General features: G+C 31.8%; 1 pseudogene; it reads right to left on the bottom strand.

Annotated features, from left to right (window-relative positions):
• Positions 1-18,722: 18,722 nt before the first annotated feature.
• LOC149532689 (dihydrolipoyllysine-residue acetyltransferase component 4 of pyruvate dehydrogenase complex, chloroplastic pseudogene) lies at positions 18,723-20,968 on the bottom strand (annotated as a pseudogene).
• Between the last annotated feature and the right edge of the window lie 1,694 nt (positions 20,969-22,662).

Raw genomic sequence — 22,662 nt, 5'->3', positions numbered from 1 at the left:
TGCACTACAAAACTTCCACTATTTTGAAGAAAAACTTGAAAACTCAATTACTATTTTTATAGAGCACAATTGCAACAAAAAGCTTAGAAAACTCTTTAAAAAAACCAACTATTGTTGTTAAGAAGAGGCTATATTATTAAATGACAAGTGTATTAGTAGAAATCAAACTATCATCAAGAAGAGAGAGTGAATTATAACTAAGATATAAATTAAATTTACATAAAAAAAATAATAGAGAAAGACAATCATCAAGAAGAGAGAATGAATTATAACTGAGATATAAGTTGACTTAACATATAAAAAAATAGAGAAAAACATTTGAGCATTAATCCTTGAAATAGGTAGTTCTCCATGTTCAAGACTCATTGAAATAGAACATAAAAATTAGAAGCTATAACATACAATAGTGTTTAGTTGCCATCCTTAAATATCACACACTATTGGAAAAACTATACTTGAAAAAATAAGTCAATTTTGACTATTTAACCTTTTTAACTTAGGAGTAAAGCCTTAGTGTATGATGTTTAAGCCATCCAGTGTGTAATAGGAATACTGAGTTATGCGATTCCCAACTTGACAAGCACACGAGAAGCTTTGACTTCCCTGGTGGGTCCCTTTTTTAACTCAACCCACCCTTCCATTTTTAACCCATCTTCGATTCTTGATTCTATCTCCCAAACACTACTCCATTCTCTCCATGTTTCCATAAATAAATGTGTACACCTTTTTCACTGTCAAATTCCCACTCACTCGCATAATTAATGATTTTCTACCTCAATCTATTTCTTTTGTTCTACTGTAATAGGAAGTAAGAACTTTATTATTCTGTTAAATATAGGGGAACCCTACCAGATGATGCTGAGATTTTTTTTATCAGGTGAGAAAGAAAAACCCGCTTATATTTTTACAGTCTCCTTCAATTTTAATATTTTGATTTGAGATTTTTTGAAAGAAATTGTATCTGTAATTGCTTCATGCCTCTAATTTTACTTCAAAAAGTATAAGAGTTTTACATAAATTTATAGCTCACTTGACTACCCATCTTTGAATTTTGTGCTTTGGTGGAAAGGACCAACAAACTTACTGCAAATTACACTTCTTTAAATAAATTTTAGAGGTCATCCAATAATCCGAAAGGGCATAAATTTTAGAATGATCATAATCAACTTAGATCCATATTGATGAGCTTAGCAATTCCTCCAAAATCATAGGTTCCACCAATTATTATATTTTTCTTCCTGTAGCTATTGTACGAATAAGAAACATGAGAAATCACTTTGTTGGGCATGTAACATAGTCCATTGGACTAGATAGATTGCCAATTAGCACCAGCTCCACAAGCATAGTCCATTGCTTTCTGAAGTACTGAATTTGGGATAGTGGGTTTTGCTCCACACCAAAGTGTATATGCAAGAGATTATGATGGGGGATTTGGAGGGAATAGAATAGTTTGATTAGATGGTGGAGAAGAGGTTTTATAACTAGTGTAGTGGAGGGAGGAATACTAGGTGATGTTGGGTTAAGAGGACTAGGAAGATAAGGCATAAAGGGTGGGGAGAAGTTTATAGTAGCAAGAGAGGGAGGTGTAGAGTAGAGTGAAAAGGGAGGTGGAGTAGGATAGGGAAAAACTGAAGGCAGTGAAGAGCTTGATGGTGCATTAGGTAGATAGAAACCAATAGAAGGTTGGGAAATGGGGTAGTAGAATAATAAAAGGATAAACCTTGGGCAATCCTAGGAATTTTTTTACTTATAGATGAATGGATGGATGAGGAAAGGCAATAGGTTGTGTAGGAAAAGGCCTAATAAATTTGAAGGATTTGAACTTTGAATCATCAAGTGTTCCAGTCATATCTATATGATATCCTAGTTTGTGTAATATTTTACAATAATATACACTACTCAACACCAAGTATAGCATTGTTTCCTACGTAGGGCATCCCATATGTTTGAAGGTTCATAAAATTTACAATGATGAAATAGGAAGGACAAAGTAAGAACTCCTTTGTACATAGTTGCAATACAAGAAAGTATTATCTTTCCTATTTTAGTTTACACAAAAAAGGAGAATATTTTGTATTTTATTTTATGAACAGTAATTTCAAATGATAAAAAATGTACTAAGATATGCACTCACTTGAAAAACCATATTCTTGCAGTCCATGACTATATCAATTTAGTTCAGTCTTGACAGTGATCTATCAGTGATACTTCAATTCCAAAGGTAATTATTAATTAAGACCCAATTTGATCCATCAATCTATCATGCACTCTATTGCATAATTTCTTTGTAATTGCAAGATTTCATGCATTGATTGTGAAAAAAACTTGATTTTAATTATTAACATCATCACCATAACTATGGTGCCTTCCATCATTGCAGTTTAGGCAACTGTAGTATTCTAAATAATAGAATTAGTTATTTTTTCACTATGTGCTATTTTATTTTTCACTATTCTTGTTAGAAATTCTTTAGAATAACTGAGAGGTGGGGGGGGGGGGGGGGGGGGGGGGGTGTGAATCAATTATTCAACGTCCAAATGTCCTATTCAAACTTTTCACTAATTATAGTGAGCCCATTCAACCATTCATTCATCCAAGCATTAACTCTTCTAACTAGCAAGTTACTGTAAACCAACATACAACATAACACATAAGAAATCGACACATAACACAGTGATTTATGTGGAAACCCAATTTGAGAAAAACCACCAGTAACATGCTACTCAATTCTCACTCTTCTGAAGTGATGCCATGTGAAAGGACTTCCCTGTTAAAGACTTACAACATAGTGTTAAATGTGACCTTGTTAGAGGATTTAAACACCCTATTAAAAGTGGGCCTAGTTAGAGGACTTCAGAACATTCACTTGGAATGCCACCCTATTAAAGGATTTACAAATGGCTGTTAGGCCAACCTAAGTCCATAGGATTTTCATATCTAATACAATTGCTAGAGAGTATCAAAAAATATTTGACTTGACTACAACATACAACTTAACTTTACAGATCTCAGATCACTTCTCAGCTCATACCGTTGCCTAGCCTTCAATCTCTGCAACTCTAATAGCTTGGCCTCCATCAAGCTTAGTCTCCTTGAGTCTCCATGCTCAATATATACCAGTGCAATCATCTCTTCATGACCACTTGTAGAAGAAAAGCCTCTATGCTCTTCCTTCTCCTAGATGTCTTCTCCTTGACACCCTTCACTACTTCACAATTTGGCTCTTTGGCAGCAGCAACATCAACAACATTTTCTTCTTGGTCTATGACTTCTTAAATAGAAGTCTTGGAGTTCTTTTCTTGCTTGATTCGTCCATTCTTTAATTTCAATTCATATGGATTAGGTAATATTTATTGCATCCAACCCATATTTTATTTCCTCTAGAAACTTCTTGAATAGTCCTCTTGAATTCACCTAAAAATGGTTTAAATAGAATTCTGTGCCACCAACTCATCATCCTTATCTTCCAACTAGTTCACAAAATTCAAGGTAACCACTTTGTAGGCTCAAATTTGGAAAATCTTTGTCATTTTAAATAATGCAATAGCTCAGCACTATTGAAATACTAATGTTTGGCACACACTGTGTTACTCAACATCAACTATATTTTTCCTAATGCTCGACACCTGAAGATCACTCGGCACCAACTAAGATTTTTTGATTCTCGGCACCTAAAGATCACTCAACACACACTAGAATTTCTTGTTACTTTCCTCCAATTGAGAATTTTCTCGGCTTCAACTAACTTGCTTAGCATCTACTAATGATCTTAGTTTAAGCTTTGTAGTTATCCTTGTTACAATGTCTTCCTCCAATGTTTCTAAGTGTGACCAAAATCTATATCTTTGAGTGTGTTATCAATACATCATTTAACCGTTGCCTTAACCAATCCTTGCACTTCATGACAACATCATAACTCAACCTTTCCCTTAGGTGCTCTTGTTACATCTTGTTGATCAAATCCTCTTCATCAATCAACTAAGTAATAGTACTTGGATCTTCTAAGAAAATGTCATTCCTAAAAATAGCAAGTTTGACATCAATGACAAAACAATGATTGAAAATATTCTTTTTACAACAATCTTCCTAATTTGCAATAATCTCCCTCTTTGATCCTCATCAATGAGCTTTTTAATTAGATTTCCAACAATCTCCCTCTTTGGCATTGATGGCAAGCCAAACTGATCAATCATTAGACTAAACTATTTAACCAAATGCCAACTAGGTTAGAACAGTAATTCCGATGCCAAAAAGTAATTGTTGTATTACCATCAGTTTTCACATCTCCTTCTACTATCTTGATATCATCATTTTTGCTTCTCCTTCTTTGCTGTTGTATCCTTGTTCTTTGTTTTCTCTCTGTATGGCTCATCTTCTGTTGTTTTGATCAACTTTTGATAATTTCTATCAACTTCTCTCTCTATCTTCATTTGATCAATATCTCCCTTATACTTTTGATTGCATGCTTTTGATTAGTTTCTCATAACTTCTCCCTCTTTGACAACAATGCAAAAGACATATTAGCATCTTAATATGCAAGTGTAGCTTATGCAGGTTTATTTAATTTCTCCCTTTGTCACCTTGCTTATGATTGATTTGGAACTTTAGCACTTCTACTACTTCAAGAATGAATCCTAAAGTAAACATCCTCTGCATTGATGTGTAAAATCTTTTAATAATTAGGTCATTTGATGCAGTGCATTCTTGCTTTTGCTTCAAGTAGCCTTAGCTAGGGGTATCACCCCTAACTTACCTCTAAGATATTCAAAAGCATCTTTACGTAGTGCTTTTGTGAAAATGTCAACAATCTGTTCCTTTGAGCTAACATATTCCATTTTTACTTGTTTGTCTTCCACCAACTCTCTTACATAGTGATACTTGATTGCAATATGCTTGATTTTAGCATGCATTACAGGGTTCTTTGATATGTTGATAGCACTTGTATTATCACAATAAAGTATCATAGGCTCAGTTACCTCTTCCTTCATACCTTGCAACAAATGTTTGATCCAAACAATATTGGTGCAATTTATAGCGGCTGCAACATATTCAACTTCAGCAATGGACTATGAGGTATAATTTTACTTTTTGTTGGTCCATGTAATCAACCTTTTTCCCAAGAAAAGTGCTCCTCCACTAGTGCTTTTCCTATCATCAATGTTACCTCCCCAATCTGCATTAGTGTAGGCTTTCAGTTCAAAATTTTCACTCGTCTTGTAGTAAAAATCAAAGTCATTAGTTCCTTTTAGGTACCTCAATATTCTCTTTATTGCCATTAACTAATTTTCTCTTGGATTTGTAGAAAATCTTGCCACTATTCCAATAGTTAATGCAATGTCTGGTCTACTATGTAAAACATATTGCAGCTTTCCAATCATTGATCTATACAATGTTTGATTTGCTTCAACAAACTCATCATTCTTGAATAACTTATGTCCTGTTGCCATTGGTGTGCTAACTAGTTTTGACTCTTCTAATCCAAATATATTGAGTATCTCCTTGATGTATTTGGATTGGGTTACAAATATGCCATGCTTTAATTAATGACCTTGTAATCCAACAAAGAATTTTATTTCTTCAAACATTGACATCTCAAATTCATGTTTCATTTGATCAGCAAAGTCTTTGCATAGAACATCTTTTCTTCCAAATATTATATCATCAACAAAGGTTTCTGATATCAAAATGTCTTTACCTTTTTCAGCTTTGATGTACAAGTTGTTATTATCATCTGTTCTCTCAAATCCTATCTTCACAAGATATTTGTGCAATCTCTCTTACCATGCTCTAGGTGCTTGCTTCAATCCATAAAGTGTTTTTTGCAGTTTGTAGACCATGTTCTTGTTCTTTTCATCTACAAATCCCTCTAGTTGTTCTATGTAGACTTCCTCTTCCAGTATAACATTTAGAAAATTAGACTTAACATCCATTTGGTATACTTTGAAACCTTTGTATGTAGCATATGCAAGTAATGTTCTTACTCCTTCCATTCTTGCAACAGGAGCAAATGTTTCCCCATAATCTAGTCTTTCTTCTTGTGCATAGCCTTTGCAAACTAGTCTAGCTTTGTTTCTTGTTATCTCACCATTCTCATCAAGTTTGTTTCTAAACACCCATTTGGTACCAATCACATTCTTATTAATTGGTCTAGGAACTAGGGTCTATGTTTTGTTCTTCTCAATTTGATCTATCTCCTCTTCCATGGCTTTATACTAGTCATCATCTTGTAGTGCATCTTTCACTATTTTAGGTTCAACCTTTCTTAGAAAACATGATTCATTCCTTAGTCTATTCTTTGTCATTGGTCTGGCATCCTTGTCACTAATGATTTGATTTGCAGGGTGATGTCTTCTCACATACTTGGCTAACCTTGGTTCTATCCTTCTTTTCATGTTTGATCCTTCAACTTCAAAGTCATTTAGTTCTTCTTCATCTAGAACTTCATCATTCCTTTCATGTGTACTATTTTTAGAATTAGAATGTGCATTTTCTACATTCTGTAGCTGGGCTTCTGAATGCAGCTTGACATTCACTAGCTATGACTCGACAGATGCTAAAATTTGTTGCTGATTCCTAACTTGATTTGTAACATTTTCTTCAATAGTCATTCCTTCATAGAAATATACAAAGGATCTATAATCCTCTGATTGCTTAGTTTCATCAACTTGAACTTTTTCATGCTCATCAAAATTTATATTTGCACTCTCCACAATCTTGTTAGTGTTAGTGTTCAAACACTTATATGGTTTGCTTCTAGTGGAATATCCAAGGAATATGCCTTCTTCACTTTTTGCATCAAACTTGCCATTTCTAGTGTCTTTAAGAATATAGCATTTACAACCAAATACCTTGAAATTTTTTACATTAGGTGAGTGAGCATACCATAATTCAAAAGGTGTTGCATTTGTACCTTTGTTGACTTGGACTCTATTCAGTGTGTAGACAACAATACTTACAACTTCTCTCCAGTACTTTAGTGCAACATTTTTCTCCATCATCAAGGTTCTAGCACAGTCAATCACTAACCTATTCCTCCTTTTAGCAATACAATTCTATGGTGGAGTTCATGGTGCTAATGTTTTCCTTTTGATACCTTTGTCATTGTAGAATATTTCAAACTCTTTTGATGTGAACTCACCTCCTCTATCTAACCTTAGGCATTTCAGATTTTTCCTTGTCTCCTTCTCAACTCTGGCTAAATACCACTTAAACATTTGAAATGCATCATATTTTTTCTTTAAAAACATAGCAGTCATTATTCTGGAATAATCATCTACAAGTAGCATTATGTATCTATCTCCTAGGTAGCTTTGCACTTCTATTGGACCACATAAGTCTATATGGACTAACTCTAGTACTTTTTTGGAAGTGTATGTTTTTCTTTTGAAGCTTGACTTGGTCATCTTCCCTAGTTGACATTATTTGCACATTGTGTTATCAGGTTTCTTCAATTTGGGCAACCCTTTGACCTTGTTCTTTTTGCTAATGCTGATCAGATTATGAAAGTTAATATGACACAACCTTTTATGCCACAACCACACATCATCAAGTCTAACAAAAATACATGTTGCATCTTCCATATCTAGGTAAAATCAATTACTCCTAGTTTGTTCACCTTTTCCTATAAAATTTCCATCAGTGTCATAAATCTTAGCAATTTTGTTTCCAAATTTAACTTTGCAACCTACATTGCCTAACTGTGATACACTCAACAAGTTGTAGTTCAATCCTTCAACATAGTATGCATTATCACATGAAATTTTCTTTATGAGTTTAATAGAGCCTTTTCCTTTGATTTGACATGGAGCATCATTACCAAATCTAACACTATTTCCATCATATTGAGTAAAGTTAATGAACTTACTTTTATCTCCTATCATGTGATGTGAGCATCCACTGTCTATGATCCACTTATCATTCTTGTTCACACAGGTAACCAATGTTGTTGCTTCATCTTCATCTTTATCTTATTCATCCTTCATGGCCACATAGAACTACTTCATCATCATTCTCATCATAATCTTTTTCAACAATGTAGCATCTCTTGCCTTTTTCCTTGTAGTCATTGCTATCATCTTCTCTCTTGTTCTTGTAGTTGTTTCCTTCTTTGTAATTCTTCTTCTATGTACATCTTGCATTAATATGAACTACTTCATTGCAATTGAAACATATGATAGGGAGCTTACCTTTGAATTTTCCTTTACCTCTATGGAATCTCCTAGCCAGTAGTGCTTCTAACTATTCCACATCTTCCTCATCTGTGCTGCTATCACTGGATGCATGTTTTCCTTTTCTTCTCTTCTTGCTTGATCTCTCCTCCTCAGTATCTTTTATTGTCATCTTGGCCTTGAAAGTAGATTCAAGGTTCTCAGGTCTATAGTTATCAAAATTGGATAGCTCAAATGCAGTAAGTCTTCCCACTATTCCTTCAAAGGTTAGTGTGTTTTCTTATACACACCTTAGCTCTTGAATGGTTGAGACTCTAATAGCATAGATAGGGAGTAGAGTTCTTAAGTATTTGTTGATGACAATTTCTTCTTCCAATTGACCACTTAGATTTCTTATTGCACTTACCACTTCTTTCATTCTTGCAGCATATTGAGCAACATTTTCACCTTCCTCCATTTTCATGTCATTAAACTTTCCTCTTAGGCTTTCTCTCTTTCCTCTTTGGACATTCTGATATCCTCCATAGATATCTGATAGGGCTGTCCACATCTTGAATGCAGTGTCACAATCTTTGATGTCATCATATTTTGCATAACTAAGTGCATAGGCAATCTCCAACATTTCTTGATTGTGCTCCTTCTTTTTATTCAAATCTTGTTGGATATACATGTTCTGTTCCAATTGAAGTTTGTACATAGTCACCTATTGATCCAAGGTGCAATTTCATCATACTCTACCATGCAACAAAGTTGTCTTTGTTGAGCTCGGTAACTTCTCTCTTGGGTTACTGTAAACCAACATACAAGCATAACACATAAGAAATCAACACATAACACAATGATTTACGTGAAAACCCAATTTGGGAAAAACCACTAGTAACATGCTACTCAATTCTCACTCTTTTGAAGTGATGCCCTGTGAAAGGTCTGCCTATAAAAGGCTTACAACACACTATTAAATATGACCTTGTTAGAGGATTTAACCACTATGTTAAAAGTGGGCCTGGTTAGAGGACTTTAGAACATTCACTTGGAATGCCACCCTGTTAAAGGATTTACAAATGGCTATTAGGCCAACCTAAGTCCATAGGATTTTCATATCTAATACAATTACTAGAGAGTATTAGAAAATATTTGACCTGACTACAACATACAACTTAACTTTGTAGATCTTAGACCACTTCTGAGCTCATACCATTGCCTGGCCATCAATCTTTGCAACTCTGACAGCTTGACCTCCTTCAAGCTTAGTCTCCTTGAGTCTCCATGCTCAATGTACCAGTGTAATCATCTCTTCATGACCACTTGTAGAAGCAAAGCCTCTGTGCTCTTCCTTCTCCTAGATTTCTTCTCCTTGACACCCTTCACTACTTTGTAATTTGGCTGTTTGGTAGCAGTAGCATCAACAACATTTGCTTCTTGGTCTATGACTCCTTAAATAGAAGTCTTGGAGTTCTTTTCTCACTTGATTCTTCCATTCTTTAATTTCAATTCATATGGATTAGGTAAGATTCATTGCATCTAACCCATATTTTGTTTCCTCTAGAAAATTCTTGAATAATCCTCTTGAATTCACCTAAAAATAGTTTACATAGAATTCTGTGCCACCAACTCATCATCCTTATTTTCCAACTAGTTCATAAAATTCAAGATAACCACTTTGTCAGCTTAGATTTGGTGAATCTTTGTCATTTGAAATAATGCAATAGCTTGACACTATTGAAATACTAGTGCTCGACACATACTGTGGTACTCTACATCAACTGTATTTTTCGTGATGCTCATCACCTGAAGATCACTAGGCACCAACTAAGATTTTTCGATGCTCAACACCTAAAGATCACTTGGCACCAACTAAGATTTTCTGATGCTTGGCACTTAAACTTCACTCAACATCTGAAGATCACTCGACACACACTAGAATTTCCTATTACTTATCTCCAACTAAGAATTTGCTCAGCTTCAACTAACTTGCTTAGCATCTACTAATGATCTTAGTTTAAGCTTTGCAGTTATCCTTGTTACAACTTCTTCCTCCAATATTTCTAAGTGTGACCAACCTTTGTATCTTTGAGTATGTTATGAATACATCATTTAACCATTGTCTTAATTAATCCTTGCACTTCATTACAACATCATAACTCAACCTTTCCCTTAGGTGCTCTTATTACATCTTGTTGATCAAATCCTCTTCATCAATCAACTAAGTAATAGTACTTGGATCTTATAAGCAAATGTCATTCCTACAAATAGCAGGTTTGACATCAATGAAAAAAAAAATGATTGAAAACATTCTTTTAACAACAATCTTCCTACTTTACAACAATCTCCCTCTTTGATCTTCATCAATGAGCTTTTCAATCAAATTTCCAAAAATTCTTTCCTACAAATTTGACTTCTATTTTCCTTGCTAAATCTATGTTATAGCATAAACTCTACAAAATTTGCTCTCTTTGCTTTGATGACTAATTTTATCTAAACTTCTAATATTGAAGCTATCCAACTAACATTTGAAATACCTAACATTATTTTTTAAAAGCCTCTACACTACAATGAGAACTCTTTGAATTGAGTCCATTGAATGATGAATCTAATATATAGAATTTGGTTCTATTGCACTTACTATCTATTTGCATTGAATGGTGATTGGTCCACTGATTTGATATAATCCATAGATGCTGAAACTTTCAAGTGATGCTAGATACACATTCTGAGGGTCACCATTTTTCTTCTTGTATAGGATCAGTAATGAATTATTACTACTTGCCAAGGAAAATTAAGGTCTAGAATATTATAACAAATTTCCAGGTTGTGTTGTCTTGGAGTTTCCATAAACTTTGGAATTGACTCATTTCTAAGTTGTGGAAAATCAGTGACTTTTGTATTTTAGATGTTTGCAAAGGAAGTGACAAATATTCAGAATTTGGTAGAAATTGTTCACATTCTGCAAGATGTTCAACCATTCATTATCAAAGTTGGAAGCAATCCCACTTGATCATTTTCATATTTATTTGTGCCTTGTGGGATATAAGTTAATTGAGTAGAACATAATGATGTTTGGAACATAATAATCTATGATGGTTCATAAAGAAAAAACCCATCATGTGTTGAACAAAAGTGGGATCTTCTCTCATGTATAAGAAAAATTTAAAGTATTTCAAAATTAGTTGGAAGGGTACTCTGAGTGCTATTATTTATAATTGATATAGCATTCCTATAAAGTTAAAATTTATTAAACACATTAAATATTAATATGAGAACCTATCTAGAACTCATTGAATCATAGAATTTAAGTGCCAAATTGGGAAAAATAGTGGTTATTTTCCCTTATCTTCACTATAATTTTGTCAAAGAATAGGTAGAGTCAACAAAAAATTGATTCAGAATTCAATTTGGATGTCTTACACCAACTCACAGTCCAAAACATCTAAAACAACTTTTGCATTTCTATCTCAATGCCAAGCTTGGACAATCAACTATGTATAAACTTTGTTGTAGAAATTCCCCAATATGAAAGTGCAGAGTCTTTTGAATTGACCTTTCAGAACAACTTTACAAACTTGGTTTGAGTCCTCTATTTTAGCAAGGCATGTTTTACTCTTGGCATTTGGTGAAACAACTGATTCATACCAAGCTCTTACTTTCAATATTGACATATACTTTCGCCACCCATATCATAATATAAATAAAAAAATATTGATTTCACATGGAATAACCAAGAATATTTTGCACCCAACATTAATTGGCATCTATTTCAAATATTCCATATCCATGAAAGGTTCAACTCCATGAATTAGTACCATATCATGTTAACTTAATTCTTGTAGCCCAATAATATTGTTTTTGGTGCCCAAAAAAAAAGATAAGACATTCCATAATTTTCAGCCTAATAACCATGCTTGAAATTAATGTTTTTTAAGCCAACAATAATAAACCACCAAGGGACCACTTTCAGATTTAGGAAAATAGATTTTTGCACAAAATTAGAGTTCACCATTTTGAAGGATACAACCCCAAATTCTTGGCTCAAATCGATTACCATGTGATAACACAAAATTCAACAAAAATAGACTTTTCGAAGAAAATAATCTCTCATCCAAACCGAAACCAAGAGACCAGAGCCATATTAGATTATGGTAAGAAGGAAAAAAATGCATAAAAGGATACTGTAGGAATAATGAATTAAATCATAAATCTGAACCAAAATAGCTTTCAGCAATCCCAAGCTAGATTTTTATTAAATCAACCTTCAAAAGAACGCTTAGTATTGTAGTTGGGAAGCACATGAAAATGCAAAACTATTTTTGTTTAGTTTTTAATTTCCAAACTCTCTTGTTTTATACCTCTCTAGATTCATTCTCAAGAGAGATATTTTTTTTGTTACCACTCCAGAATCTAATTTTTAATTACAAAGTCAAACTATTTTTAAAACATTACCAACATCTACTAAAACCAAAACATAACTACTTTGAACTTATCTCAACTAATTAATGGGCCCATTATGTTTACATCATGTTTTGAATGTTTCATAACATATATGTTTCCTCTACATTTTATGGACCATATAATCTAAATCTAACGCTAACTTAATACTGAATTTTGTTAAAACTTACAATTTCATGCTTACAAACCCAAAAGACCACTTGACTCAATCAATTCAAAAATGATTATGTTTCTTCATATTTGTTGTCCTATTAGAGCTTTGCATCACTGGTTCTAATTAGTGTTCAATTCCTATGTATTACTGACCTTTTGTTGCCAATTCTAAATGTATTGCATCTTGACATTTAAATAGGGTGGATCTTTCTTGCAGATAAGATCCAAGCAAATTGACCATCTTGACAAATTTTAAGTAAATTTATTCAATATCGAGAGAAATTGATTCCACAATTAGTTCTCTAGAAGACAATCCCATTTTGTTCCAAAATTTCAAGTGCGTCTTTTTCTATGGATAAAATCTCGATTTGGGAAATATTTATCTACTCAAATTTATGAGTTTTAAATTGGGAGTTAGGTTTCTCTATTTACAAATGTTGGACTTTTGAAATAGCTGATTTACCATGGTTATAATAGCACAGGTTCAATTTTCTGATCAATCATGTTGGACATTGCATGTGTTTGTTTGTTCTTTTGGGCTTTTTATTACTGATTGAAGCAAGTCAAATTTTAGATTTTGGTAAATAATGCTTTGAAATAGGACATTAAAAAGTGATTTTAGTTGTATTCAAGAATTAGCTGACTTGAAATATATTACATGTTTTTTCTAGGTCTGAACTAACTTGAAATATGTTACATGCTATTTCTAGCTCTGAAGTTAGTATTTGATTCCCATTTTAAATGTCGAGTGCTAATTAAAATTGAGTTTGATATCAATTCAAATAATTGGATTTATGTGGTATAGGGTATACTTTAAGGAACCCCCCTGTTGGAAAAATTGTAAAAACTTCGTGAAAGGTGTAAAACAACTAACCAAATAATTAATTTGTTTGGCAAAAAATATCAATTTTGAAAGAAAAAATAATAATCTCCATTGGTGAATCATTCATAGTCTCTTGAACAATGTGCAAAATATGGACAAATTGTGTTATTTTTAGAACCAACCACAACAATACATGCATTGGCGAATAAAAACTACTTTCTAGTAAAGTATTAATTTTGTAGACAAATTATTTCATTGTACTAGACATAAAATATGCACATTAATGAATAATAATTTTTTTTCAAAATTAAACATTAATTTTGTGGTTCTAAAATTAAGTGTGATTAAAACAACCAAGAATTTAGAGACACAATCTAAATCATGAAATTTATAAATTTTCAACAGCTAAAAGTAAAACAAATTTGCACTTACTATTGGTAGTGAGGATATTGTAATAACTTATATAAAGATCCCTCTTGGTGATCTCTTGTGTAGCATGCCCAAAATTTGGAAATTTATATCAAGATGCCAATTATAAATGAGGGATAGAAAAAAAATGAGGTGAAATGGAATTTATATCACTTTTTTCTGAATTCTAGTAGGTGAAATGTGCCAACAAATCCAATGCAAAATGGAAAAGTATTGCCAAAATGGACTGACTGAAGGGAAATTAAATTAAATACATTGGGTGAATTACCCATACACATGCAAATATAATGGATTGAGGCATGGTGAACATGACGTTAGTTAGAATAACTAGGTTAGCTACATGAAAGGTGAATAATGCTACCAAAGAAGTCAAATGTGAATCCTTGCTAGGCGATTAAAATGAGTAATGACCCGCTAACCTTGATAAAGTTAGGTGATTGGGCTACCATTGAATGGCTCAAAAATCACCAAAATCAATACTAAGAAATCCCAATATTTGTTAAATTGTGAATATTCACCATAAAAAACACCCTGATGTGGTATGTTGGTGTCAATTTGTGTAGACCAATAAAATAGACAAAGGTTATTTATCATAGGAAGTTGAAAGACATTTCTTATGGGTTTAATGAAAATGATTTGTGTTGAACTTTTAGTTTGATGTATGATGGTTGGAACCAAATGGGATGTAAGAGCTCGGTAATAAACTATTTGATGAAATGTCGAGTCAAGAAACATGTACAGAGAGAGGGAATCTTTGAGGTAAGACAATGAATTCACTATTGAAATATGATTCATATGAATGAAAAATAGTTTTTGTTTGGATTGTCTGCTATTCATGGAAGAATACATAGAAGATCAAAATGGACTACTATTAGAGCTTTGATTGGGAAATGCATGTGGTTGATGCATCATGAAAAGTAAAGGGTTTTTTTCAAGATTCTTGACTCTAAAATTTATGAGCTTGAATGAATTTAATGATTCTAAGAAAAGTAGTGGACAATAAATTGAAATTCAAAACTAGAAAATACAAGGTCATCTGAATGCAGAACATTCAAATAGTGAAATATGTGAAGATTATGCCACATTATTTTTTCATATAACATGATAAAGTTAGTTACAAATTTTATTATTAGAATTTCCTAAATTCATTTTCCCCAAGAAATGTTATCAAGAAGTTAAAAGTTGTATGTTGAAGTATTTTTCACAGTCAAGTAATTTGTTATGTATTTTTATTATAATATATTTCAGAATGAGTTTTATTGTGTTTTAATAGGGTGTTTATTAATTTCAATGTTAACCTGCAATATTATTTTTAATGTGGGGACAAGTACTTTTTACCATACATGTTGATGCAATATTCTAGCCTATCATTTTGAGTTCCACCCAATTCTTTCTAGGTACACATCATAATCATCCATTTTCTTTGATCATATTTATGAAAGTGTCTTCTAGTCCTTTAGTCTATGTAAGTTCTTACTATAGAGCTCTGAGCTTCTTTTTTTCATTTTTGATGTTGTAACAATTGTTAGATAATTTTTCTATTTTTACACTATTCATCAAGTCATAAAGTTGGTAGTTTAATACTATAGATGTGGGTAATATTGAGGATTTGTCAATTTCCTTGATTTTGGTATGGCTTAGTTATGCTTGTTCAATTATCATCACTATAAAAATGTAAGAATAGAAAACTAAATTAATCACAATTTACATTAAAAAATACAAACACTACTAAAATTGCTGATCTATTTTTGTTTTTTGAAATGAGGCATGTCATACATGCTTTATCGCTTATGATAATGTAGTTTGGTTAAAATAGGAAAATAGTAAGTACACAATGATCAGGTTCAAATTTAATTAAGTTATTTGAACAAATTTGTATTTCTCTTTGTTGAGAGTTTCTAAATCAGAAATTCGTGTTGTAGGATTAATAGCCAAGCCACTTCCTCTGCTCTTTAATGCAAAATTTTCTTAGAGATCTTCATGTTTGGTTGATTGTGTGCATGCATTGCAATGTTTTGTAACTTCTTTTCTTAAATTTTATTTTTTATTTTTTATTAGTATTATTATGATAGGAGCTCAGAGTTTGGCCCTTTGATAATGGAGCAGCATAATAGATACATTCTAGGTGCTTTGACAAGTATTAGTCCAAAATTATTCTAGTAAGGGTTAAGGGGGTATTCAATGTAGTACTTTGTAATGTAGAGTCAAAATTTTAGGAGTGAACCAAATTTCAGGAGTGTAACACATCACATAGTCGGGGTGCTTCATTTTGTAGGAGAAAACTTTCAGAAGTGTAAACTAAATTTTAAAGAATCATAGATACATTTATACATTTTCATGGAAGACAATGGAACCACTATAAATAATTATTAAACAAGATCATAATTTCATTTACATATTTTCAGAGTCTTGCAATACCTTTCCTCTAAATTGCCTTCCAACAAACCATCAAATTTATGGTTATTGGTAATTATAAGCATAGTAAGGATCAAATTCATGTTAAGACGTAAATTATGTAGACTACTAAGTGTATTATATCATGTGTAGATACTTCCCTTTCTAATTCTAACATTTTTTTTCTACTAGATGGATGTCAATTGGTCTCGCATCATGGATGAAGTCATTCAACTACCTCTTCATGGAAAGTTTTCATGCAAAGACCTCTCGTGGGTGAAATATGTCTATAAAGGCTTATAATTATTTTCAAATTGGATTGAGGCTAATATATTGAATGATTTTATTGAGGGAGAAAACTTAAGGGAGTCATACCGAACCTTTTTTCTAATAAGAATAATCCTTTGAATTTAGATATAAAAACTAGAATTAATAGCTTTTCATAATATAACATGTATGAATAAGGATAATAAACTAGTAAATACAAATTTTTATACTCATATTAGTGATTTGAAAATAATGTCTCTAAAGATTAGTTAACTGTACTTAAAATTTTGAATGTTCTTACTGAATTTAACAAGTATTGGTGTGCGTATGGACCAAATGATTATAGGGGGGAAATGTGAAACCTTTTGATCCTTCTTTAGTGCCTAAAATAGGGAAGGGTAGTAGACCTGGTTGTAAACATACACAATCTTGTTGCACCTATCATTTTAGTACACGAATAATAGTTAGTAAGCCAAACCATGTGTTAATATGGTATCACTAGGTTCAACATAAGGATAGTGAAGGAAAAATTTATCATGGTCAAATAAATAATGAGTTTTATGGAAAAAGGTCCTGTTTTACACCATATATTAGCAAACAAGTACATCAATGGGTGAAGTCATTACTATTACTTTGCATGCCCATAGATGCAGTGCATAAAAAACATAAACAAATGGTGCATGAAAAGATGGCCATGTTTGAAGGTCAAACTTGTAGGGATGATTTTCTTACCATGGATGATATTGCAAATATTGATCGTAAAATTAAGACATTAAGATATGTGTTAGATAATAATGATGCTCGTTTAGTGCAACAATGGGTTTTGACAAATCCAAATAAGTGATTTTCATATCAGCAATATAGTGCCACTATTATTGATGGAGATGACCATATCCCATTTTTTTTAGGGATTCAATTACCAGAGCAACTTGATTGGATGCTCCATATGGCCATAATAACATATTAGCAATGGATTCTACATTTGGTATGAATGCAATGAAGGTATGCTACTATTATTTCATTATAGAGTTGAATTTAATTTTTGTGTTCTCAATTAAATATAGTATTGATATATCATACCCCATGTCTTATGACAGTTTCAATTATATACAATCCTTGCATTCAATCCAAAACATATGGGGTTGCCTATGGCATGGGTCATTATGTCAAGGTCTTATGCATATGATATTGTATATAAATATTGTTCGTAGATTAGATGCATTTATGGTAGATGATGTAGGTACTAAGATCAAAGCTATCAGGTATTTCTATTTTCTTCATAACCTTATTTTTATGTAAATGCTATATTTTAGTACTATAAAATGAATATGCAAACTACTTATCATTATTTAGGAAATTAATAGAAGTGTCCTTCAAACTGAGAAACTTCATCTTGCATATATTTGGATCTCACTAATTTTTCTTTGATGAATGCCCTTTTTCTATAAAGAATTATTAAGAGTTTTTTAATCCCTATTTTTTTGGCACCATTAACTATTTATCACGACTAATATCATGTGTTTCCTTTGGATCACTATTCTATCCATGCCCACTATTTGACATTATAGCAACAATTTCAACTTACATGAAATTTAATGGTTATCTATTAATAACATATGAATGTTGTTTTGACGTGATAAACTATATTTATATCATTTTCACCATGTCTATTTGACTTAATGTTTATATTATTATTAATATTATTATTAGATCAAACTATGCTCACTTCATTGAATTATAGAATATAGAAAATGTTGACCAAAATAGCAGCCACAACGTGAATTTAACCTATTATATCCACCTTTATAACATTTGCAAAAAGATGCAGAGTTTCATAGTACTTGTCTAAGACTCTAAAGAGACAAGTTTTAGTCACAAAATGAAGCTTATACAACAAAAAAAATCCAAACACAATCACTCTCTCCATATGTTGCAGATTTACTACATCTTTTTGTAACACATTGCAAGCACATCAACATTGAATGGTGAAAAATCTCTCCAAAACATGACACATACACAAAGAAGGCATCATTCATACCTTACCCTTACAATGTAAGTGCCTCTAGGTTTTCCAAAACTTTTGCAAATATTTGCAAGAAGGTTGCCAAATCAGCACCATATATTTTTAGTGGTCTGTACTTACATTCATGTGTATTTTACTTTTCATGCCAAGGAACCCATCTCTAGTTGTTGTGACTATATGATTTGATCCCCCAACAACCATAGTTGCACCTTTTTCTAGTGGAAGAATTACATCAAATATGTCTATTCCAAACATTCCAAGATTGCATAAAGTAAAGGTTCTTGAATTGTATTCTTGAGGTTGAAGTTTCTTTGTACGAACTTTCTCAACAAGCTCCTTCTGCCTTCAAGAAATTAAATATAGGTTTTCCTTATCTGCATCTTGAAGAACAAGATTTGTAAGTCCTCCATTTATTATGACTGTAACTGTGATATTTATGCTATTGTTATAAGTACATCTTTGATCATCCTTGCAGCTTGAGTTGACAATTAGATGTTGTGCTAAAGCTATTACAATTTTCTTTTCTAGTAGATAATTCATGGTCACCCCCTTTGATTTGACCTTTTTGTAGAGAGAATCTAGAGCATTTGTGGTGATAGAGTACCCAAGCTGGAATGTAGGAGCTGAAAGGATCTCTACCATATTTCTTGCCATAGCCACATGTATTGTGGTAAAAGGCACAATGATTCCTAGGAACACAACTATTTTCTAAGAAGCCACAAGTTTACTATTACTAACAACAATAGGGGCTGGTTCAATTTTAGCCATGAAACTAACATATGGAGAAGGTATTATTATAATATTTGTTGCACTCTCAATTTCAAAGGTGGTAATTTATCCTTTAGGTGTAGATCCCACAATATTAGCTAGATCAACCTTGTATTGTTTAACCAATTTTTATTATGTAATTTATCATATCTTCAGCCTCAAGTTGCATCAAGTTATAAATTACTTATTTCTTTTAATAGGTAGGTTTTCATAATTTCTTTTATAATCATACCTCCTCTTCCCATTGGCCCATTGCACCTTCATATTATTGTAGGGCATTCAGGTGAGTGCCCTTCGCCTATAGAATGGTAGGTCTCTTATAAAGGAGAGTAAATACATCTCTTTGACAATGTATGAAACCATTGAAAAATAGTTTTAAATACTAAATGTACAATATTTATGATGCAGAGAAGTATTTCAATGTGATGTGTATCTATTTTCTTGGCATGTTAGATGTGCATGGTTGAAAAACTTAATTGAAAAGGTCAAAGATAATGCAATTAGACAAGAAATGTTTGATAGACTTGGATATATCATGCATCATTTAGTAAATGAAGATTCAACAAGGAATGATGTTCACATGTTTATTGAAGACTTTAAATATACACAACCCTCATTTGTTGATTATTTAAGTGTAAATGATCTGAAAGATTGAGTATGTGGGCTAGATGTTGCCATACACACAAGCATGTAGGGCAAGAAAAAAATAGAGCCATAGACTCATACTACTCACAACTAAAAGGACAAGTCTTAAAAGTAGTAGAATGTGCTACAAATTGTTGTGTTGATTGGTTGGTGCATCAACTAACAACACATGTTTATATCTATTATCGGTGGGTAGAAATTGTTGTGTTGATTGGTTGGTGCATCAACTAACAAATTGTTGTGTTGATTGGTTGGTACATCAACTAACATCACACACTAAGGCTTGATTCCTAGTGCAAAAGTGTTAAATAGTCAAAATTTGACTTACTTTTCCAGACTTAATTTCTTCCTTAGAATGTAATGTTTAAGGTTGGCCGTGCTAGTTAAGCCCGGCTATCATGAAGTGGTCCTCATATCTCACTTTGAAATTGGGGGCAGAGATTACTCTGTTCCACTCTTTACAGACGCTCTTTGCCCTCATCAATGATGGCAGAGGAAGTCTTCTCAATATCTCCTCCACCGCGTCACCATCCAGATCAGGATTATCATTATCATTCTCCTCCTCCATTGTGTCATCGTGACTACCCAGATCATGATCATTTGATCATTATGATTATTGTTACCACTCTTCACTTTTGCTGTAACTGCCTGCTCACCATACATTATTTCCAAGGCCCCTCGTAATTCTGGCTGCTCATGATAAATCGTTTCGAAGACTCTTTGTAATTGTGAAGCGGGAACGTCTGTGAAGCACTCGAAAATCAACTCGACCCATGTACAATTGAATCTTAAACTTTCGTCTTCCGTGCTCAACTGATGCAGGATCCTTCCCACCAATGCACTGTCCGTCTCCATTCTTTTTCTTTCTGTCAATACATTATGAGCGCTTCTTGCTTCTTGTTGTCCATTTAAAGGTAAATCAAGCCAAAAATAGAATCTAAATAGCTACTGTCCATCCATCATGCACTTGACTGCACTGCTTAACACCAGTTCAGCACCACTAAACCCATAGATGCATGCATTATAACTTTTCCAATCATATCTATTTTTTGTTTTATTCATTCTCGCAGATTTAAGATAATAAAAGTTTAGTTTTATGTATTATGCACATTTTTTATTTTTCAAGTCATGCATCTTTTAGAAATTGGTTTTAAGATTAATAATATATATATAGACACACACCAAAAAAATATGGAATATATAAATATAGTTAGACTATTTAGAGTCATAATTTTTTATTATTATTATTCGTTCTTGCAAATTAAGGATAATAAAAATTTTCATGCTTCTTTTAAAAATTAGTTTTAAAATTAATAATAAAATGGAATATATAATATAATTAGTATATTTAGAATTATAATTTATTATTATTATTATTCGTTCTCACAAATTTAAGATAAAGAAGCTTTCATGCTTCTTTTAAAAATTGGTTTTAAATTAATAATAAAAATTAAATTTGTAAAATTGTAGATTGTTTCTCTCTCTCTATATATATATGAGCAAAAGTGGAAACATATAATGTATATTAATTAAATTTTAAAAGTAATAGATTAATTAATATTATAATTAGACTATTTAATTACAATTATATTTTATATTTTCAAATTAAATTAAACTCATAGATGCATGCATTGTAACTTTTCCAATCATATCTTTTTTTTCTTTTATTCATTTTCACATATTTAAGATAATAAAAGTTAAGTTTTATGCATTATGCAATTTTAAAAATTTTTCTAGTCATGCATCTTTTAGAAATTGGTTTTAAGATTAATAAAAATTAAATTTGTAATATTGTAAATTTGTGTGTGTGTGTGTGTGTGTGTGTGTGTGTGTGTGTGTGTGTACACGAGCAAAAGTGGGAACATATAATGTATATCAATTAAATTTTAACACTAAAATATTAATTAATATTATAATTAGACTATTTAATTACAATTATATTTTATATTTTGAAATTAATTATTAATTAAGATTATAAGTAAAATAAAATTACTTAATTTAAAAAAATTAATTATTAATATTATAATTACAACAATATAAAAATATTTTAGTTATGTAATTACTAAAATTTAAAATTAAAATTTATTATTATTATTATTATTATTATTATTTTGATAGGTATAGGTCAAAGTTTATATTTTTATTTTTATTTGTTGAGTTTAATTATTATTATGTGTTAAGTTTTAGTAGATTTGAATCCAAGACTTCTAGATAAGAGGTTTACAATTTACCATTGTGTTGTAGGCTCTTGCCTATAGTTTTTATTTATTTATTATTATTTGATCGGTAAAAGCTCTAGGTCAAAAGGATTTATTAAATAAAATTTTACATCATTCCTTCGTTCAAACATGCACTAGGAGGAAAGAACATAGTCAAGAACTATCTTATTTAGAAAATTTTGTCCACTCAAAAAGTGCAAAGAAAAAAATAGGGGCAGTCCCATATTTACATACTTTAAAAAATTGAGAGAATATTGTTGGTCATTTTTGCCTTCCCGCTAGAATCACCACATTTGAATTCAATGTGGTAACGTTCACAAGTTTTAAATA

This window comes from Cupressus sempervirens, chromosome 10 (assembly GCF_028749045.1).
Source record: "Cupressus sempervirens isolate cs-2001-9-10 chromosome 10, ASM2874904v1, whole genome shotgun sequence".
In the NCBI taxonomy this organism is placed as follows: Eukaryota; Viridiplantae; Streptophyta; class Pinopsida; order Cupressales; family Cupressaceae; genus Cupressus; species Cupressus sempervirens.
This window is presented reverse-complemented; position numbering and strand designations above follow the sequence as displayed.